Here is a 15,972-nt window from a genome sequence, read left to right on the forward strand (position 1 = left end):
TCGGCCTGTCCTTGCCCGTTTCGTCTTGGAATGAAGCCTGGATGATGTTTTTTAATTTTTAAAATTTTTTTTGCATTTATTTTTGAATTTTCTAACTCGGGTTGGGTTCGAACGGATAGGAAGGAAATTATTTTTGTTCTCTATTTTTCGGCCTGTCCTTGCCCGTTTCGTCTTGAAATGAAGCCTGGATGATGTTTTTTCATTTTTAAAATTTTTTTGCATTTATTTTCGAATTTTCTAACTCGGTTCGGGTTCGAACGGATAGGAAGGAAATATTTTTTCCTCTCTATTTTTCGGCCAGTCTTCACCCGTTTCGTCTTGATATGAAACCTGGATGATGTTTTTTAGTTTTTCGAATTTTTTTGCATTTATTTTTTAATTTTCTAACTCGGGTCGGGTTCGAACGGATAGGAAGGAAATTATTTTTGTTCTCTATTTTTCGGCCTGTTTTGTCCCATTTCGTCTCGAAATGAAACCTGGATGATGTCTTTTAAGGTTTAAAATTTTTTTGCATTTATTTTTGAATTTTCTAACTCGGGTCAGGTTCGAACGGATAGGAAGGAAATTTTTTTTCTTCTCTATTTTTCGGCCTGTCTTCGCCCGTTTCGTCTTGAAATGAAACCTGGATGATGTTTTTTAATTTTTAGAATTTTTTTGCATTTATTTTTGAATTTTCTAACTCGGGTCTGGTTCGAACGGATAGCAAGGAAATTTTTTTTCTTCTCTATTTTTTGGCCTGTCTTCACCCGTTTCTTCTTGAAATGAAACCTGGATGATGTTTTTTAGTTTTTCGAATTTTTTTGCATTTATTTTTTAATTTTCTAACTCGGGTCGGGTTCGAACGGATAGGAAGGAAATTATTTTTGTTCACTATTTTTCAGCCTGTCATTGCCCGTTTCGTCTTGAAATGAAGCGTGGATGATGTTTTTTAATTTTTAAAATTTTTTTGCATTTATTTTTGAATTTCCTAACTCGGGTCGGGTTTGAACGGACTGGAAGGAAATTATATTTGTTCCCTATTTTTCGACCTGTCCTTCCCCGTTTCGTCTTGAAATGAAGCCTGGATGATATTTTTTAATTTTTAAAATTTTTTTGCATTTATTTTTGAATTTTCTAACTCGGGTCGGGTTCGAACGGATATGAAGAAAATTTTTTTTCTTCTCTATTTTTCAGCCAGTGTTCACCCGTTTCGTCTTGAAATGAAACTTGGATGATGTTTTTTTAATTTTTAGAATTTTTTTGCATTTATTTCTTAATTTTCTAACTCTTGTCGGGTTTGAACGGATAGGATGAAAATTATTTTTGTTCTCTATTTTTCGGCCTGTTTTGTCCCGTTGCGTCTCGAAATGAAACCTGGATGATGTTTTTTAAGGTTTAAAATTTTTTTGCATTTATTTTAGAATTTTCTAACTCGGGTCAGGTTCCAACGGATAGGAAGGAAATTTTTTTTCTTCTCTATTTTTCGGCCTGTCTTCGCCCGTTTCGTCTTGAAATGAAACCTGGATGATGTTTTTTAATTTTTAGAATTTTTTTGCATTTATTTTTGAATTTTCTAACTCGGGTCGGGTTCGAACGGATAGGAAGGAAATTTTTTTTGTTCTTTATTTTTTGGCCTGTCTTCACCCGTTTCGTCTTGAAATGAAACCTGGATGATGTTTTTTATTTTTTAGAATTTTTTTGCATTTGTTTTTGAATTTTCTAACTCTGGTCGGGTTCGAACGGATAGGAAGGAAATTATTTTTGTTCTCTATGTTTCGGCCTGTCCTTGCCCGTTTCGTCTTGGAATGAAGCCTGGACGATGTTTTTTAATTTTTAAAATTTTTTGGCATTTATTTTTGAATTTTCTAACTCGGGTCGGGTTCGAACGGATAGTAAGGAAATTATTTTTGTTCTCTATTTTTCGGCCTGTCTTCGCCCGTTTCATCTTGAAATGAAACCTAGATGATGTTTTATAATTTTTAGAATTTTTTTGCATTTATTTTTGAATTTTCTAACTCGGGTCGGGTTCGAACGGATAGGAAGGAAATTTTTTTTCTTCTTTATTTTTTGGCCTGTCTTCACCCGTTTCGTCTTGAAATGAAACCTGGATGATGTTTTTTAATTTTTAGAATTTTTTTGCATTTATTTCTTAATTTTCTAACTCTGGTCGGGTTCGAACGGATAGGATGGAAATTATTTTTGTTCTCTATTTTTCGGCCTGTTTTGTCCCGTTGCGTCTCGAAATGAAACCTGGATGATGTTTTTTAAGGTTTAAAATTTTTTTGCATTTATTTTAGAATTTTCTAACTCGGGTCAGGTTCGAACGGATAGGAAGGAAATTTTTTTTCTTCTCTATTTTTCGGCCTGTTTTCGCCCGTTTCGTCTTGAAATGAAACCTGGATGATGTTTTTTAATTTTTAGAATTTTTTTGCATTTATTTTTTAATTTTCTAACTCGGGTCGGGTTCGAACGGATAGGAAGGAAATTTTTTTTGGTCTCTATTTTTTGGCCTGTCTTCACCCGTTTCGTCTTGAAATGAAACCTGGATGATGTTTTTTTAATTTTTAGAATTTTTTTGCATTTGTTTTTGAATTTTCTAACTCTGGTCGGGTTCGAACGGATAGGAAGGAAATTATTTTTGTTCTCTATGTTTCGGCCTGTCCTTGCCCGTTTCGTCTTGGAATGAAGCCTGGTCGATGTTTTTTAATTTTTAAAATTTTTTGGCATTTATTTTTGAATTTTCTAACTCGGGTTAGGTTCGAACGGATAGTAAGGAAATTATTTTTGTTCTCTATTTTTCGGCCTGTCTTCGCCCGTTTCGTCTTGAAATGAAATCTGGATGATGTTTTTTAATTTTTAGAATTTTTTTGCATTTATTTTTGAATTTTCTAACTCTGGTCGGGTTCGAACGGATAGGAAGAAATTATTTTTGTTCACTATTTTTCAGCCTGTCATGGCTCGTTTCGTCTTCAAATGAAGCCTGGATGATGTTTTTTAATTTTTAGAATTTTTTTGCATTTATTTTTGAATTTTCTAACTCGGGTCGAGTTCGAACGGATTGGATGGAAATTATATTTGTTCCCTATTTTTCGACCTGTCCTTGCCCGTTTCGTCTTGAAATGAAGCCTGGATGATGTTTTTAAATTTTTTAAATTTATTTGCATTTATTTTTTAATTTTCTAACTCGGGTCGGGTTCGAACGGATACGAAGGAAATTTTTTTTGTTCTCTATTTTTTGGCCTGTCTTCACCCGGTTCGTCTTGAAATGAAACCTGGATGATGTTTTTTAATCTTTCGAATTTTTTTGCATTTGTTTTTGAATTTTCTAAATCGGGTCGGGTTCGAACGGATAAGAAGGAAATTAATTTTGTTCTCTATTTTTCGGCTTGTTTTGTCCCGTTTCATCTTGAAATGAAACCTGGACGATGTTTTTTAATTTTTAAAATTTTTTTGCATTTATTTTTGAATTTTCTAACTCGGGTCGGGGTCGAACGGATACGAAGAAAAAATTTTTTCCTCTCTATTTTTTGGCCTGTCTTGGCCCGTTTCGTCTTGAAACGAACCCTGGATGATGTTTTTTAATTTTTAGAATTTTTTTGCATTTATTATTGAATTTTCTAACTCGGGTCGTGTTCAAACGGATAAGAAGGAAATTATTTTTGTTCTCTATTTTTCGGCCTGTCCTTGCCCGTTTCGTCTTGAAATGAAGCCTGGATGATGTTTTTTAATTTTTAAAATTTTTTTGCATTTATTTTCGAATTTTCTAACTCGGGTCGGGTACGAACGGATAGGAATGAAATATTTTTTCCTCTCTATTTTTCGGCCAGTCTTCACCCGTTTCGTCTTGAAATGAAACCTGGATGATGTTTTTTAGTTTTTCGAATTTTTTTGCATTTATTTTTTAATTTTCTAACTCGGGTCGGGTTCGAACGGATAGGAAGGAAATTATTTTTGTTCTCTATTTTTCGGCCTGTTTTGTCCCGTTTCGTCTCGAAATGAAACCTGGATGATGTCTTTTAAGGTTTAAAATTTTTTTGCATTTATTTTTGAATTTTCTAACTCGGGTCAGGTTCGAACGGATAGGAAGGAATTTTTTTTCTTCTCTATTTTTCGGCCTGTCTTCGCCCGTTTCGTCTTGAAATGAAACCTGGATGATGTTTTTTAATTTTTAGAATTTTTTTGCATTTATTTTTGAATTTTCTAACTCGGGTCTGGTTCGAACGGATAGGAAGAAAATTTTTTTTCTTCTCTATTTTTTGGCCTGTCTTCACCCGTTTCTTCTTGAAATGAAACCTGGATGATGTTTTTTAGTTTTTCGAATTTTTTTGCATTTATTTTTTAATTTTCTAACTCGGGTCGGGTTCGAACGGATAGGAAGGAAATTATTTTTGTTCACTATTTTTCAGCCTATCATTGCCCGTTTCGTCTTGAAATGAAGCGTGGATAATGTTTTTTAATTTTTAAAATTTTTTTGCATTTATTTTTGAATTTCCTAACTCGGGTCGAGTTTGAACGGACTGGAAGGAAATTATATTTGTTCCCCATTTTTCGACCTGTCCTTCCCCGTTTCGTCTTGAAATGAAGCCTGGATGATATTTTTTAATTTTTAAAATTTTTTTGCATTTATTTTTGAATTTTCTAACTCGGGTCGGGTTCGAACGGATATGAAGAAAATTTTTTTTCTTCTCTATTTTTCGGCCTGTTTTCGCCCGTTTCGTCTTGAAATGAAACCTGGATGATGTTTTTTAATTTTTAGAATTTTTTTGCATTTATTTTTTAATTTTCTAACTCGGGTCGGGTTCGAACGGATAGGAAGGAAATTTTTTTTGGTCTCTATTTTTTGGCCTGTCTTCACCCGTTTCGTCTTGAAATGAAACCTGGATGATGTTTTTTTAATTTTTAGAATTTTTTTGCATTTGTTTTTGAATTTTCTAACTCTGGTCGGGTTCGAACGGATAGGAAGGAAATTATTTTTGTTCTCTATGTTTCGGCCTGTCCTTGCCCGTTTCGTCTTGGAATGAAGCCTGGTCGATGTTTTTTAATTTTTAAAATTTTTTGGCATTTATTTTTGAATTTTCTAACTCGGGTTAGGTTCGAACGGATAGTAAGGAAATTATTTTTGTTCTCTATTTTTCGGCCTGTCTTCGCCCGTTTCGTCTTGAAATGAAATCTGGATGATGTTTTTTAATTTTTAGAATTTTTTTGCATTTATTTTTGAATTTTCTAACTCTGGTCGGGTTCGAACGGATAGGAAGAAATTATTTTTGTTCACTATTTTTCAGCCTGTCATGGCTCGTTTCGTCTTCAAATGAAGCCTGGATGATGTTTTTTAATTTTTAGAATTTTTTTGCATTTATTTTTGAATTTTCTAACTCGGGTCGAGTTCGAACGGATTGGATGGAAATTATATTTGTTCCCTATTTTTCGACCTGTCCTTGCCCGTTTCGTCTTGAAATGAAGCCTGGATGATGTTTTTAAATTTTTTAAATTTATTTGCATTTATTTTTTAATTTTCTAACTCGGGTCGGGTTCGAACGGATACGAAGGAAATTTTTTTTGTTCTCTATTTTTTGGCCTGTCTTCACCCGGTTCGTCTTGAAATGAAACCTGGATGATGTTTTTTAATCTTTCGAATTTTTTTGCATTTGTTTTTGAATTTTCTAAATCGGGTCGGGTTCGAACGGATAAGAAGGAAATTAATTTTGTTCTCTATTTTTCGGCTTGTTTTGTCCCGTTTCATCTTGAAATGAAACCTGGACGATGTTTTTTAATTTTTAAAATTTTTTTGCATTTATTTTGGAATTTTCTAACTCGGGTCGGGTTCGAACGGATACGAAGAAAAATTTTTTTCCTCTCTATTTTTTGGCCTGTCTTGGCCCGTTTCGTCTTGAAACGAACCCTGGATGATGTTTTTTAATTTTTAGAATTTTTTTGCATTTATTATTGAATTTTCTAACTCGGGTCGTGTTCAAACGGATAAGAAGGAAATTATTTTTGTTCTCTATTTTTCGGCCTGTCCTTGCCCGTTTCGTCTTGAAATGAAGCCTGGATGATGTTTTTTAATTTTTAAAATTTTTTTGCATTTATTTTCGAATTTTCTAACTCGGGTCGGGTTCGAACGGATAGGAAGGAAATATTTTTTCCTCTCTATTTTTCGGCCAGTCTTCACCCGTTTCGTCTTGAAATGAAACCTGGATGATGTTTTTTAGTTTTTCGAATTTTTTTGCATTTATTTTTTAATTTTCTAACTCGGGTCGGGTTCGAACGGATAGGAAGGAAATTATTTTTGTTCTCTATTTTTCAGCCTGTTTTGTCCCATTTCGTCTCGAAATGAAACCTGGATGATGTCTTTTAAGGTTTAAAATTTTTTTGCATTTATTTTTGAATTTTCTAACTCGGGTCAGGTTCGAACGGATAGGAAGGAATTTTTTTTCTTCTCTATTTTTCGGCCTGTCTTCGCCCGTTTCGTCTTGAAATGAAACCTGGATGATGTTTTTTAATTTTTAGAATTTTTTTACATTTATTTTTGAATTTTCTAACTCGGGTCTGGTTCGAACGGATAGGAAGAAAATTTTTTTTCTTCTCTATTTTTTGGCCTGTCTTCACCCGTTTCTTCTTGAAATGAAACCTGGATGATGTTTTTTAGTTTTTCGAATTTTTTTGCATTTATTTTTTAATTTTCTAACTCGGGTCGGGTTCGAACGGATAGGAAGGAAATTATTTTTGTTCACTATTTTTCAGCCTATCATTGCCCGTTTCGTCTTGAAATGAAGCGTGGATAATGTTTTTTAATTTTTAAAATTTTTTTGCATTTATTTTTGAATTTCCTAACTCGGGTCGAGTTTGAACGGACTGGAAGGAAATTATATTTGTTCCCCATTTTTCGACCTGTCCTTCCCCGTTTCGTCTTGAAATGAAGCCTGGATGATATTTTTTAATTTTTAAAATTTTTTTGCATTTATTTTTGAATTTTCTAACTCGGGTCGGGTTCGAACGGATATGAAGAAAATTTTTTTTCTTCTCTATTTTTCGGCCTGTTTTCGCCCGTTTCGTCTTGAAATGAAACCTGGATGATGTTTTTTAATTTTTAGAATTTTTTTGCATTTATTTTTTAATTTTCTAACTCGGGTCGGGTTCGAACGGATAGGAAGGAAATTTTTTTTGGTCTCTATTTTTTGGCCTGTCTTCACCCGTTTCGTCTTGAAATGAAACCTGGATGATGTTTTTTTAATTTTTAGAATTTTTTTGCATTTGTTTTTGAATTTTCTAACTCTGGTCGGGTTCGAACGGATAGGAAGGAAATTATTTTTGTTCTCTATGTTTCGGCCTGTCCTTGCCCGTTTCGTCTTGGAATGAAGCCTGGTCGATGTTTTTTAATTTTTAAAATTTTTTGGCATTTATTTTTGAATTTTCTAACTCGGGTTAGGTTCGAACGGATAGTAAGGAAATTATTTTTGTTCTCTATTTTTCGGCCTGTCTTCGCCCGTTTCGTCTTGAAATGAAATCTGGATGATGTTTTTTAATTTTTAGAATTTTTTTGCATTTATTTTTGAATTTTCTAACTCTGGTCGGGTTCGAACGGATAGGAAGAAATTATTTTTGTTCACTATTTTTCAGCCTGTCATGGCTCGTTTCGTCTTCAAATGAAGCCTGGATGATGTTTTTTAATTTTTAGAATTTTTTTGCATTTATTTTTGAATTTTCTAACTCGGGTCGAGTTCGAACGGATTGGATGGAAATTATATTTGTTCCCTATTTTTCGACCTGTCCTTGCCCGTTTCGTCTTGAAATGAAGCCTGGATGATGTTTTTAAATTTTTTAAATTTATTTGCATTTATTTTTTAATTTTCTAACTCGGGTCGGGTTCGAACGGATACGAAGGAAATTTTTTTTGTTCTCTATTTTTTGGCCTGTCTTCACCCGGTTCGTCTTGAAATGAAACCTGGATGATGTTTTTTAATCTTTCGAATTTTTTTGCATTTGTTTTTGAATTTTCTAAATCGGGTCGGGTTCGAACGGATAAGAAGGAAATTAATTTTGTTCTCTATTTTTCGGCTTGTTTTGTCCCGTTTCATCTTGAAATGAAACCTGGACGATGTTTTTTAATTTTTAAAATTTTTTTGCATTTATTTTTGAATTTTCTAACTCGGGTCGGGTTCGAACGGATACGAAGAAAAATTTTTTTCCTCTCTATTTTTTGGCCTGTCTTGGCCCGTTTCGTCTTGAAACGAACCCTGGATGATGTTTTTTAATTTTTAGAATTTTTTTGCATTTATTATTGAATTTTCTAACTCGGGTCGTGTTCAAACGGATAAGAAGGAAATTATTTTTGTTCTCTATTTTTCGGCCTGTCCTTGCCCGTTTCGTCTTGAAATGAAGCCTGGATGATGTTTTTTAATTTTTAAAATTTTTTTGCATTTATTTTCGAATTTTCTAACTCGGGTCGGGTACGAACGGATAGGAAGGAAATATTTTTTCCTCTCTATTTTTCGGCCAGTCTTCACCCGTTTCGTCTTGAAATGAAACGTGGATGATGTTTTTTAGTTTTTCGAATTTTTTTGCATTTATTTTTTAATTTTCTAACTCGGGTCGGGTTCGAACGGATAGGAAGGAAATTATTTTTGTTCTCTATTTTTCAGCCTGTTTTGTCCCGTTTCGTCTCGAAATGAAACCTGGATGATGTCTTTTAAGGTTTAAAATTTTTTTGCATTTATTTTTGAATTTTCTAACTCGGGTCAGGTTCGAACGGATAGGAAGGAATTTTTTTTCTTCTCTATTTTTCGGCCTGTCTTCGCCCGTTTCGTCTTGAAATGAAACCTGGATGATGTTTTTTAATTTTTAGAATTTTTTTGCATTTATTTTTGAATTTTCTAACTCGGGTCTGGTTCGAACGGATAGGAAGAAAATTTTTTTTCTTCTCTATTTTTTGGCCTGTCTTCACCCGTTTCTTCTTGAAATGAAACCTGGATGATGTTTTTTAGTTTTTCGAATTTTTTTGCATTTATTTTTTAATTTTCTAACTCGGGTCGGGTTCGAACGGATAGGAAGGAAATTATTTTTGTTCACTATTTTTCAGCCTATCATTGCCCGTTTCGTCTTGAAATGAAGCGTGGATAATGTTTTTTAATTTTTAAAATTTTTTTCCATTTATTTTTGAATTTCCTAACTCGGGTCGAGTTTGAACGGACTGGAAGGAAATTATATTTGTTCCCCATTTTTCGACCTGTCCTTCCCCGTTTCGTCTTGAAATGAAGCCTGGATGATATTTTTTAATTTTTAAAATTTTTTTGCATTTATTTTTGAATTTTCTAACTCGGGTCGGGTTCGAACGGATATGAAGAAAATTTTTTTTCTTCTCTATTTTTCAGCCAGTGTTCACCCGTTTCGTCTTGAAATGAAACTTGGATGATGTTTTTTTAATTTTTAGAATTTTTTTGCATTTATTTCTTAATTTTCTAACTCTTGTCGGGTTTGAACGGATAGGATGAAAATTATTTTTCTTCTCTATTTTTCGGCCTGTTTTGTCCCGTTGCGTCTCGAAATGAAACCTGCATGATGTTTTTTAAGGTTTAAAATTTTTTTGCATTTATTTTAGAATTTTCTAACTCGGGTCGGGTTCGAACGGATAGGAAGGAAATTTTTTTTGTTCTCTATTTTTTGGCCTGTCTTCACCCGTTTCGTCTTGAAATGAAACCTGGATGATGTTTTTTAATTTTTAGAATTTTTTTGCATTTGTTTTTGAATTTTCTAACTCTGGTCGGGTTCGAACGGATAGGAAGGAAATTATTTTTGTTCTCTATGTTTCGGCCTGTCCTTGCCCGTTTCGTCTTGGAATGAAGCCTGGATGATGTTTTTTAATTTTTAAAATTTTTTGGCATTTATTTTTGAATTTTCTAACTCGGGTCGGGTTCGAACGGATAGTAAGGAAATTATTTTTGTTCTCTATTTTTCGGCCTGTCTTCACCCGTTTCGTCTTGAAATGAAACCTGGATGATGTTATTTAATTTTTAGAATTTTTTTGCATTTATTTTTGAATTTTCTAACTCGGGTCGAGTTCGAACGGATAGGAAGGAAATTTTTTTTCTTCTTTATTTTTTGGCCTGTCTTCACCCGTTTCGTCTTGAAATGAAACCTGGATGATGTTTTTTAATTTTTAGAATTTTTTTGCATTTATTTCTTAATTTTCTAACTCTGGTCGGGTTCGAACGGATAGGATGGAAATTATTTTTGTTCCCTATTTTTCGGCCTGTTTTGTTCCGTTGCGTCTCGAAATGAAACCTGGATGATGTTTTTTAAGGTTTAAAATTTTTTTGCATTTATTTTAGAATTTTCTAACTCGGGTCAGGTTCGAACGGATAGGAAGGAAATTTATTTTCTTCTCTATTTTTCGGCCTGTCTTCGCCCGTTTCGTCTTGAAATGAAACCTGGATGATGTTTTTTAATTTTTAGAATTTTTTTGCATTTATTTTTGAATTTTCTAACTCAGGTCGGGTTCGAACGGATAGGAAGGAAATTTTTATTGTTCTCTATTTTTTGGCCTGTCTTCACCCGTTTCGTCTTGAAATGAAACCTGGATGATGTTTTTTTAATTTTTAGAATTTTTTTGCGTTTGTTTTTGAATTTTCTAACTCTGGTCGGCTTCGAACGGATAGGAAGGAAATTATTTTTGTTCTCTATGTTTCGGCCTGTCCTTGCCCGTTTCGTCTTGGAATGAAGCCTGGACGATGTTTTTTAATTTTTAAAATTTTTTGGCATTTATTTTTGAATTTTCTAACTCGGGTCGGGTTCGAACGGATAGTAAGGAAATTATTTTTGTTCTCTATTTTTCGGCCTGTCTTCGCCCGTTTCATCTTGAAATGAAACCTGGATGATGTTTTTTAATTTTTAGAATTTTTTTGCATTTATTTTTGAATTTTCTAACTCGGGTCGGGTTCGAACGGATAGGAAGGAAATTTTTTTTCTTTTTTATTTTTTGGCCTGTCTTCACCCGTTTCGTCTTGAAATGAAACCTGGATGATGTTTTTTAATTTTTAGAATTTTTTTGCATTTGTTTTTGAATTTTCTAACTCTGGTCGGGTTCGAACGGATAGGAAGGAAATTATTTTTGTTCACTATTTTTCAGCCTGTCGTGGCCCGTTTCGTCTTCAAATGAAGCCTGGATGATGTTTTTTAATTTTTAGAATTTTTTTGCATTTATTTTTGAATTTTCTAACTCGGGTCGGGTTCGAACGGATTGGATGGAAATTATATTTGTTCCCTATATTTCGACCTGTCCTTGCCCGTTTCGTCTTGAAATGAAGCCTGGATGATGTTTTTAAATTTTTTAAATTTATTTGCATTTATTTTTTAATTTTCTAACTCGGGTCGGGTTCGAACGGATACGAAGGAAATTTTTTTTGTTCTCTATTTTTTGGCCTGTCTTCACCCGTTTCGTCTTGAAATGAATCCTGGATGATGTTTTTTAATTTTTAGAATTTTTTTGCATTTGTTTTTGAATTTTCTAACTCTGGTCGGGTTCGAACGGATAGGAAGGAAATTATTTTTGTTCTCTATGTTTCGGCCTGTCCTTGCCCATTTCGTCTTGGAATGAAGCCTGGACGATGTTTTTTAATTTTTAAAATTTTTTGGCATTTATTTTTGAATTTTCTAACTCGGGTCGGGTTCGAACGGATAGTAAGGAAATTATTTTTGTTCTCTATTTTTCGGCCTGTCTTCGCCCGTTTCGTCTTGAAATGAAACCTGGATGATGTTTTTTAATTTTTAGAATTTTTTTGCATTTATTTTTGAATTTTCTAACTCGGGTCGGGTTCGAACGGATAGGAAGGAAATTTTTTTTCTTTTTTATTTTTTGGCCTGTCTTCACCCGTTTCGTCTTGAAATGAAACCTGGATGATGTTTTTTAATTTTTAGAATTTTTTTGCATTTGTTTTTGAATTTTCTAACTCTGGTCGGGTTCGAACGGATAGGAAGGAAATTATTTTTGTTCACTATTTTTCAGCCTGTCATGGCCCGTTTCGTCTTCAAATGAAGCCTGGATGATGTTTTTTAATTTTTAGAATTTTTTTGCATTTATTTTTGAATTTTCTAACTCGGGTCGGGTTCGAACGGATTGGATGGAAATTATATTTGTTTCCTATATTTCGACCTGTCCTTGCCCGTTTCGTCTTGAAATGAAGCCTGGATGATGTTTTTAAATTTTCTAAATTTATTTGCATTTATTTTTTAATTTTCTAACTCGGGTCGGGTTCGAACGGATACGAAGGAAATTTTTTTTGTTCTCTATTTTTTGGCCTGTCTTCACCCGTTTCGTCTTGAAATGAAACCTGGATGATGTTTTTTAATTTTTAGAATTTTTTTGCATTTGTTTTTGAATTTTCTAACTCTGGTCGGGTTCGAACGGATAGGAAGGAAATTATTTTTGTTCTCTATGTTTCGGCCTGTCCTTGCCCGTTTCGTCTTGGAATGAAGCCTGGACGATGTTTTTTAATTTTTAAAATTTTTTGGCATTTATTTTTGAATTTTCTAACTCGGGTCGGGTTCGAACGGATAGTAAGGAAATTATTTTTGTTCTCTATTTTTCGGCCTGTCTTCGCCCGTTTCGTCTTGAAATGAAACCTGGATGATGTTTTTTAATTTTTAGAATTTTTTTGCATTTATTTTTGAATTTTCTAACTCGGGTCGGGTTCGAACGGATAGGAAGGAAATTTTTTTTCTTTTTTATTTTTTGGCCTGTCTTCACCCGTTTCGTCTTGAAATGAAACCTGGATGATGTTTTTTAATTTTTAGAATTTTTTTGCATTTGTTTTTGAATTTTCTAACTCTGGTCGGGTTCGAACGGATAGGAAGGAAATTATTTTTGTTCACTATTTTTCAGCCTGTCATGGCCCGTTTCGTCTTCAAATGAAGCCTGGATGATGTTTTTTTATTTTTAGAATTTTTTTGCATTTATTTTTGAATTTTCTAACTCGGGTCGGGTTCGAACGGATTGGATGGAAATTATATTTGTTCCCTATTTTTCGACCTGTCCTTGCCCGATTCGTCTTGAAATGAGGCCTGGATGATGTTTTTAAATTTTTTAAATTTATTTGCATTTATTTTTTAATTTTCTAACTCGGGTCGGGTTCGAACGGATACGAAGGAAATTATTTTTGTTCTCTATTTTTCGGCTTGTCCATTCCCGTTTCACCTTGAAATGAAGCCTGGATGATGTTTTTTCATTTTTAAAATTTTTTTGCATTTATTTTCGAAATTTCTAACTCGGGTCGGGTTCAAATGGATAGGAAGTAAATTTTTTTTCTTCTCTATTTTTCGGCCTGTCTTCACCCGTTTCGTCTTGAAATGAAACCTGGATGATGTTTTTTAATTTTTACAATTTTTTTGCAATTGTTTTTGAATTTTCTAAATCGAGTCGGGTTCGAACGGATAGGAAGGAAATTATTTTTGTTCTCTATTTTTCGGCTTGTCCTTGCCCGTTTCGCCTTGAAATGAAGCATGGATGATGTTTTTTAATTTTTAAAATTTTTTTGCATTTATTTTTGAATTTTCTAACTCGGGTCGGGTACGAACGGATAGGAAGGAAATTTTTTTTGTTCTCTATTTTTCGGCATGTCTTCACCCGTTTCGTGTTGAAATGAAGCCTGGATGATGTTTTTTAATTTTAGAATTTTTTTGCATTTATTTTTTAATTTTCTAACTCGGGTCGGGTTCGAACGGATAGGAAGGAAATTATTTTCTTTCTCTATTTTTCGGCCTGTCCTTTCCCGTTTCGCCTTGAAATGAAGCCTGGATGATGTTTTTTAATTTTTAAAATTTTTTTGCATTTATTTTCGAAATTTCTAACTCGGGTAGGGTTCAAACGGATAGGAAGGAAATTTTTTTTCTTCTCTATTTTTCGGCCTGTCTTCATCCGTTTCGTCTTGAAATGAAACCTGGATGATGTTATTTAATTTTTAGAATTTTTTTGCATTTGTTTTTGAATTTTCTAAATCGGGTCGGGTTCGAACGGATAGGAAGGAAATTATTTTTGTTCTCTATTTTTCGGCTTGTTTTGTCCCGTTTCGTCTTGAAATGAAACCTGGACGATGTTTTTTAATTTTTAAAATTTTTTTGCATTTATTTTTGAATTTTCTAACTCGGGTCGGGTTCGAACGGATACGAAGAAAATTTTTTTTCCTCTCTATTTTTTGGCCTGTCTTGGCCCGTTTCGTCTTGAAACGAACCCTGGATGATGTTTTTTAATTTTTAGAATTTTTTTGCATTTATTATTGAATTTTCTAACTCGGGTCGTGTTCGAACGGATAAGAAGGAAATTATTTTTGTTCTCTATTTTTCGGCCTGTCCTTGCCCGTTTCGTCTTAGAATTAAGCCTGGATGATGTTTTTTAATTTTTAAAATTTTTTTGCATTTATTTTTGAATTTTCTAACTTGGGTCGGGTTCGAACGGATAGGAAGGAAATTTTTTTTGTTCTCTATTTTTCGGAGTTTTTTGTCCCGTTTCGTCTTAAAATTTAACCTGGATGATGTTTTTTAAGTTTTAAAATTATTTTGCATTTATTTTTGAATTTTCTAACTCGGGTCGGGTTCGAACGGATAGGAAGGAAATTTTTTTTCTTCTCTATTTTTCGGCCGATCCTGGCCTGTTTCGTCTTGAAACGAAGCCTGGATGATATTTTTTAATTTTTAGATTTTTTTTTGCATTTATTTTTGAATTTTCTAACTCGGGTCGGATTCGAACGAATAGGAAGGAAATTATTTTTGTTCTCTATTTTTCGGCCTTCCTTGCCCATTTCGTCTTGGAATGAAGCCTAGATCATGTTTTTTAATTTTTAAAATTTTTTTGCATTTATTTTTGAATTTTCTAACTCGGGTCGGGTACGAACGGATAGGAAGGAAATTTTTTTTGTTCTCTATTTTTCGGCCTGTCTTCACCCGTTTCGTGTTGAAATGAAGCCTGGATGATGTTTTTTAATTTTAGAATTTTTTTGCATTTATTTTTTAATTTTCTAACTCGGGTCGGGTTCGAACGGATAGGAAGGAAATTATTTTTGTTCTCTATTTTTCGGCCTGTCCTTTCCCGTTTCGCCTTGAAATGAAGCCTGGATGATATTTTTTAATTTTTAGATTTTTTTTTGCATTTATTTTTTAATTTTCTAACTCGGGTCGGGTTCAAACGGATAGGAAGGAAATTATTTTTGTTCTATATTTTTCGGCTTGTCCTTGTCCGTTTCGCCTTGAAATGAAGCATGGATATTGTTTTTTTAATTTTTAATTTTTTTTTGCATTTATTTTTGAACTTCGTATCTCGGGTCGGGTTCGAACGGATAGGACGAAATTTTTTTTTCTTCTCTACTTTTCGGCCTGTCCTGGCCTGTTTCGTCTTGAAACGAAGCCTGGATGATGTTTTGTAATTTTTAGATTTTTTTTTGCATTTATTTTTTAATTTTCTAACTCGGGTCGGGTTCGAACGGATAGGAAGGAAATTATTTTTGTTCTCTATATTTCAGCGTGTCCTTGACCGTTTCGTCTTGGAATAAAGCCTGGATGATGTTTTTTAATTTTTAAAATTTTTTTGCATTTATTTTTGAATTTTCTAACTCGGGTCGGCTTCGAACGGATAGGAAGGAAATTATTTTTGTTCCCTATTTTTCGGCCTGTTTTGTCCCGTTGCGTCTCGAAATGAAACCTGGATGATGTTTTTTAAGGTTTAAAATTTTTTTGCATTTATTTTAGAATTTTCTAACTCGGGTCAGGTTCGAACGGATAGGAAGGAAATTTTTTTTCTTCTCTATTTTTCGACCTGTCTTCGCCCGTTTCGTCTTGAAATGAAACCTGGATGATGTTTTTTAATTTTTAGAATTTTTTTGCATTTATTTTTGAATTTTCTAACTCGGGTCGGGTTCGAACGGATAGGAAGGAAATTTTTTTTGTTCTCTATTTTTTGGCCTGTCTTCACCCGTTTCGTCTTGAAATGAAACCTGGATGATGTTTTTTTAA

This window comes from Quercus robur, chromosome 10 (genome assembly GCF_932294415.1).
Source record: "Quercus robur chromosome 10, dhQueRobu3.1, whole genome shotgun sequence".
Classification (NCBI taxonomy): domain Eukaryota; kingdom Viridiplantae; phylum Streptophyta; class Magnoliopsida; order Fagales; family Fagaceae; genus Quercus; species Quercus robur.